The following is a 7,118-nucleotide window of genomic DNA, read 5'->3' as shown; positions in this document are numbered from 1 at the left end:
TTTTTTTTTTTTGGGGGGGGGGGGTCTTTTCATGTCTTTTGTATCTTTCTTCTTTTTTGGGGGGTGGGGTGGGGCGGATACCAGGGATTGAACTCAGGGACACTCAATCACTGAGCCACCTCCCCACCCCTTTTCCTCCTCCCTCAGCCTCCCAAGCTGCTGGGATTTTCATCTTTTTTCATATCTTTTTGTCTTCTTTGATTGTCTTTTCATATCTTTTCCATCTTTTATCTTTCACTGGCCATTTGTATATATTCCTTGGAAACTATCCAAATTCCTTGTTCCCTCTTTAACTAGGCTGTCAATTTTAATGAATTCCAATCTGTTTTCTTTGTTGGTTATATTTCTGCTGTCATAGATAACAAACCACTGCCTAATTAAAGGTCATAAATATTTACTCCCATTTTTTCTACCAAGCTTTGCAGTTTTAGATCTTACATTTAGGTATGATCCATTGTGGGTTGATTTGCGTGTATGGTGTGAGGCAGGGTTCAAAATCACTCTTTTGCATGGGGATGCCTAATTGGCCCTGCACTAGTTATTTATTTTGCATATTGGAAATGGAAACCAGGGGTACAATATCACTGAGCTTCATTCCCAGTCCCTTTATATTTTTTATTTTGAGATAGGGTCTCACAAGTTTGCCCAGGCTGGCCTCAAACTTGTGATCCTCCTGACTCAGCCTCCTGAATAGCTAGAATTACAGACTTACACTACCATACCCAGATAGTCAAATGCTTTCTATGTGCCCATGATGATTACATGGCTTTATCTTTTATGCTATTAATATGGTGATTGTAATAGTTGATCTTCAAACTTACATAAACCTTGTAGTCCTGGGATAAATTTCTCTTGCTCATGATGTACAATCCTCATGTGTTGCTAGATTTGGTTTGCTAGTATTTTGTTGAGTACTTTTTCTGTGTTCATAAGGATGCTGGGCCACAGTTTTATTTTCTTGTGATGTCATGATCTGGTTTTGGTACCAGGGTTAATATTAGACTCAGAATGAATGGTGAAATATTCTCCTCCATTCTCTTTTTGGGAAGAGTCTATGAAGGATTAGTATTTGTTATGTTTTGGATCTTAAATGTATTCCCAAAGGACATGTGCTAAAGACTTGGTCCCCAAATGATGCTGCTGTTGGGATGTAGCAAAAACATTAGAAGGCAGGACTTGCTGGAGGAAGGAGGTCATTGAGCACATACCCTTGAAGAGTATACTGGGACGCGGCTCCTTGCTCTGTTTCCTGGCTACCATGAAGTGGGGAGTTTTGCACCACCACATACTCTTTGCCATGACGTTCCTCCGTACCCAAGCCCACAGGGATGGGGCCCCAGTGACTATGGCCTGAAACCTCTGAAACTGAGTCAAAATAAATCTTTCCTCCATTAAGTTGATTTTCTCAGGCATTTTTTCATAGTGATGAAAAGTTGATTGACACAATATTAACTTTTTAAATATCTGGTGGAATTCACCAGGGAAGCCATTTGAACCTAGACTTTTCACTGCAGGAAGTTTTCAAATTACCATTTTTTAAATTTGTCTATTCAGATTATCCATTTCTTCCTAATTTTAGTAGTTTATGGCTTTCTAGGAATTTTCCCATTTCATCTAAGACATCAATTTGTTACAATACCATTGTTTACAATATTCCTTTATAAGTAAGGTCAATAATGATGTCCCAGCTTTCATTACTGATTTTAGCAAACTGTATTGCTAAAAGTGATCTTCCTGCCTCAGCCTCCTGAGCCAATGGGACGACAGGCGTGTGCCACAGTGCCCGGCTCTATGTCAACATACTCTTTAATTTTCCTTCTGATTTCTTCTTTGACTCTCCTGGTTATTTAGAAAAGTGCTGTTTAATTTCAACATACTTGTAAAGTTTCCACTTTTCCTGTTATTGATATCTAGCTTCATTACATTGGGGAGAATACACTTTATAATTTCAAACTAAATTTATTGAGATTTGTTTTATAGATAGCATTCATAGAGAATGTTCCATGTTTAACTAAGAAGACTGTGTATTCTCTTGTCAAGTAGACTGTTCTGTTCAAGTCTATTAGGTCTATTTGGTTTATAGTGGTCTTCTATTTCCTTGTTGATCTCTGCATAATTGATCTTCTCACTACCAAAAGTAGGTATTAAAATCTCCAACTATTATTCATGCAGCCTTTCTTTTTCCTTTTCTTATTTTCCTGTTCATGAAGCCTTTCTTAACATCTAAATTAGTTATCTAGTGCTGGGTAATAAATTACCGCAAAACTTAACAGTTTAGCCAGGCGTGGTGGTGCACACCTGTAATCCCAGCAATTTGATAGGCTGAGGCAAGAGGATCACAAGTTTGAGGCCAACCTCAGCAACTTAGCAAGACCTTGTCTCAAAATTTAAAAAAAGGGATGGGGATGTAGCTCAGTGGCAGAGTGCTCAGGGTTTAATTCTCAGTACTGCAAAATAGATAGATAGATAAACAGACAGACAAACAAGGAGATAAGAAGTCACAGCTTACCCTAAGAAAAATAAGAAAATTATTTATGTTCTTGCCATTGCAAAATATACTCACTCCTTAAAAGACAGTGAGAAGAGGAAAAAAACTTAAAATAAATTTTAAAAAGCCTAAGTAAATAAATTAAATATACTCACTCCTTTAAGATGGCAAGTATCCCTCCAATGATTAGGAGGCATAAAGTGGAGAAAAATGTTTTATCCCTTACATCCCTGTGGCATGTCTGGAGACACACACAGATCAGTGAGCACAGTGGGGGACCTGTGGTCCAAAGCCTTTACAGTACTGGGTCCAGGGTGTTACCCAAATAAGTGTCCTTTAGGTAATTTTAATTGGTAGTTTAAAGCAAGTGGGCCAAGCATTAGTGTCAAGAGCCGTCCATGGGCTATGTGTGGACTGTTGCACATAGCAGCCTCCTGAGGGGATAAGTCTGGCACTGGGAACTCCCCGAGGCACCCCCTACAGGGATTGGCCACCTGATGCAGGTGAACTTCCCCCCTCAAGCTCTGCCAAAGATCCCACACAGCACCTGAGATGGGTGTGACCTGTCAAGATGTTATTCAACCTGCTGACTGCAAGACATCAGGAAGTAAGATTCTGCCCTTGAACCCTTATCTTTGCCTTTGACGTACCCTCTTAAATAAACCACTGGAGCCCTTTTGTCTTTTGTCTAGTTCCAGAACCCATGTGGACTACATCTATCCAGAACTTCACATTCTGTAAATATTTCTGAGTATTTATGCTTTGTTTCTTAATAATCATCTGAGATTAAGGTGGTTTGGATTATCCTGGAGAATGGCAGTTAATGTGTGTACTTAACTACAACATCCTCCTTTTCTGATCTTACTGAAATGATTTTTAAAAACTAGAGAAGAAATCCCAGCAACTTGGGAGCTGAGGCAGGAGGACTGCAAGTTCAAGGCCAGCCTCAGCAAGGACCCCTTAATGAGACGCTGGCTGTTGTCCCCCCACCATATATTAGATCACACAATGATTGAGAAGAGGTCATCATATGTGTACAGTCCACATAGGGTATGAAGGCTGGCAGAATCAGTCAAGCAGGCTACATGTAGCTGTCCCACAAGGTAGTGAACAGTGGTATAAGGCAGCAGTGTGGACTGACCACACTGAGGAAGTGAGGGAAAGGAAGATTAGAGTACAGAACTAGACACTGTTATCAAGGTCACTGAGCTTTTAGGCATGAGAAAGTCCAACTTATAATTAAAATGGGTAAAACAACATAAAATTATAAGAATTCACTACAAAACTGATAAATATTTTTTTTTAATTTTTTTAATATTTATTTTTTAGTTATTGGCGGACACAACATCTTTGTTTGTATGTGGTGCTGAGGATCGAACCCAGGCCACGCGCATGCCAGGTGAGTGTGCTACCGCTTGAGCCACATCCCCAGCCCCACTGATAAATATTTAATTTACATTTATAGTCCTTAGCAGTCTTACAATACTGACATTAACAGTGCTGCTGATACCTTGGACTTCAGTACTTTTATTGATCCTTTTCAGTTTTAATAAAACTTTTTTTTTTCTTTTTGCAGTATTGGGCATTGAACCCAAGGTGTTCTACCAGTAAGCTACATCCCAGCCCTTTTTATTTTTTGAGACAGAGTCTCACTAAGTTGCTGAGGCTGGCCTTGAACTTGTAATCCTCCTGCCTCAGCTCCTGAGTTGCTAGAATTTCTTCTCTATTTTTTAAAAATCACTTCAGTAAGATCAGAAAAGGGGGAGGTTGTTAAGTACACACTTTAACTGACATTTTCCTGGAGATCCCTAATCCATGTTTTCACTAAAAAGCTCAGTCCACTTCTCCTCTCACCAGAGTGAGATAGAGAATAAGAAGCAATTACAATCCTATGTAACAGAGAAAGCAAAGCCCAGATGGATTGGTTCATTCATTCATTTACTCATTCAATAAATATTTATTGAGTATCAAGATACTGTTTGAGGGCTGGGGTTGGGGCTCAGAGGTAGAGCGCTCATCTAGCAAGTGTAGGGCCCTGGGTTCAATCCTCAGCACCACATAAAAATAAATAAATAAAAGGTACTGTGTCCAACCACAACTAAAAAATAAAAATAAATAAATAAAAAGATACTGTTTGAAGGACTGCCAGATGGAACTTTTCATTCTAGGAGGATAAAAAATACAATAAATGAACACTTGAATATACAGCATTTTGGATGTCTGAAGGGGAAAAGTGCTATGGTGAAAGACAAAGCAAGAATAAGGTTGTGAGGGAGTATGGTAGGTAGAAATAAGGAAAAGATTGCTATTTTGTGGTTAAGGGAGAACTCACTGATAAGTTGTCATTTGAAAAACTGATGAAGAGCCATGTGATTAGCTAACCCCTATGCTTTTTTTTTTTTTTTTTTGAGAGAGAGAGAGAATCTTTTTTTTGGTAAATGGACACAACACAATGCCTTTATTTTTATGTGGTGCTGAGAATCGAACCCGGGTCCCACCCGTGCTAGGCGAGCACTCCACCGTTGAGCCACAATTCCAGCCCCGCCCCTATGCATTTTAAGCAGAGATATATAAAGATGCCAAACTGAGGTATACTTGGCTTGAAGAACAGCAAAGAGGTCAGTATGACTAGAACAGAGTAAAGCAGAGCTAAGCGAACTAGATGGATCTAAGAGGACATGCATGGCCAGATGGTACTTACAGATCTTCAAAAAGATTCTGGTTTTTATGGGATGATGGAATTAAATTTAACAAAGCAATTTAGCAAAAGGTCATTCTAGCTCAGGTAGCAGTGGTAGAAGTGGTGAGAAATGATAAGATTCTGAACACATTTGAAGACAGGGTCCAAAGAATCTCTGATGAATTGAATGTTAGTAATATCAGGTGGCATTCAATGTTCCATGAAAGCTGCTCCAGATACCACTGAAGACTCATCCAAGATTTCAAGTATCTTCCTATTTCTATTTTTCTTTTCATTTCTTCCTTTTATTTTCTTTGATTCTGGAGATTAACCCAGAGGGGACTATATCCCCAGCCCTTTTTGTTTCTTTTTAACTTTTGAGACAGGGTCTCACCAAGTTGATTATGGCCTCACAAAGTTGCTGAGGCTGGCCTTGAACTTGCAATCCTCCTGTCTCAGTCTCCTAAACCACTGCGATTACAGGCATACACAACCACACCTGGTTATTTTTCTTAGTTATATCCATTTTTCCTTCTCTGCTACTTAGTTCAAGAACAAAAAACTAAATTGTATTATAGGTGGAATACAAAAATTATTTTTAAATTAAATATAATGACCTTGAAATATACAACTAAAAACAGCAAATAACAAATCATATTCTAAATAATTTTATCTTTACTGTGTAGAAAAACTTCTGTTAGAACTACTTTTCAATGTTTTAACGTAGAGGAAGAATAGTTAAAATACAAAATTTAAAAATTGTATAAATTGAAATAGCATTTATAATCTCATACTAAAACTTTTGTCAGGCTGGGGTTGTATGTAGCTCAGTGGAAGAGTTCTTGCCCAGCATATGAAAGGCCCTGGGTTCAATCCCCAGCACCACAAAAATACATACTTACATACATATCTGTATTTTTCATAAGGAAGTTTTCCAGCATATATTTGGTAAAATAGTAGCAGCAGAACAAAACGTCTGATATAATGTGTAAAGGAAATATATATGTATATATAATAGTCCTCTTTTATTCAAGTTCTTGTTTTCTGCTGTTTCAGCTACCCATAGTCAACCAAGATCCAAAGATATTAATGAAAATTCCAAAAATAAATAATTCTTAAGTTTTAAATTGTCATTGAGTGGGATGATGAAATTCTACACCATCCTGCTTTAGCAGAATGTGAGTCATTTCTTTGTCCAGCACATTCATGTTGCATATACTACCCTCCCTGTGGCCTCTGAAAAACATTCCCATGCTTCATTACAACTGTTTTTATAATTGTTCTATTTTATTATTAATTATTGTTGTTAACCTCTTACTGTGCTTAATTTATAAACTAAGACTTTATATATATTATATGTATATACTTTATTTTATATATATATATATATATATATATGAAAAAAACATAACATATATAAGAGTTAATACTATCCGAGGTTTCAGGCAACCACGGGGGTCTAGTGTATTTATATAAATACATAAAAGGCCCTGAAAAAAAAAGACCCTAAATTGTAAACATTAGTATCCACCAGTGAGGCCTTTTATTCAATACAATTCTACACTATTTGATTTTTTTATTCTTTACAAACTTGTATTATGATTTTTTTTTTTAGTTATACATGGGCACAATATCTTTATTTTGCTTATTTATTTAGAATTTTTTTTTTATATTTATTTTTTAGTTTTTCGGTGGACACACCATCTTTGTTTGTATGTGGTGCTGAGGATCGAACCCGGGCCACACTCATGCCAGGCGAGCGCGCTACCGCTTGAGCCATATCCCCAGCCCTTGCTTATTTATTTTTATGTGGTGCTGAGAATGGAACCCAGGGTCTCACACATGAGAGGCGAGTGCTCTACCGCTGAGCCCCAACCCCAGCCCTGTATTATGTTCTTAATTAAAAGGAAGGAAGGAAGGAAGGAAGGAAGGAAGGAAGGAAGGAAGGAA

The 7,118-nt window shown here is 37.7% G+C and overlaps 1 protein-coding gene across 1 annotated transcript in view; it reads right to left on the bottom strand.

The window, feature by feature from the left end:
- The window catches only part of LOC107142105 (aurora kinase A and ninein interacting protein), a 17,534-nt gene that overhangs the window by 8,246 nt on the left and 2,170 nt on the right, over nt 1-7,118 (bottom strand). The gene's annotated exons all lie outside the window — the stretch shown is intronic.

The sequence above is a fragment of the Marmota marmota genome, unplaced genomic scaffold (assembly GCF_001458135.2).
Source record: "Marmota marmota marmota unplaced genomic scaffold, marMar, whole genome shotgun sequence".
NCBI classification, from domain to species: domain Eukaryota; kingdom Metazoa; phylum Chordata; class Mammalia; order Rodentia; family Sciuridae; genus Marmota; species Marmota marmota.
The sequence above is the reverse complement of the archived record's forward strand: the minus strand, read 5'-3'. Positions and strand labels throughout refer to the sequence as shown.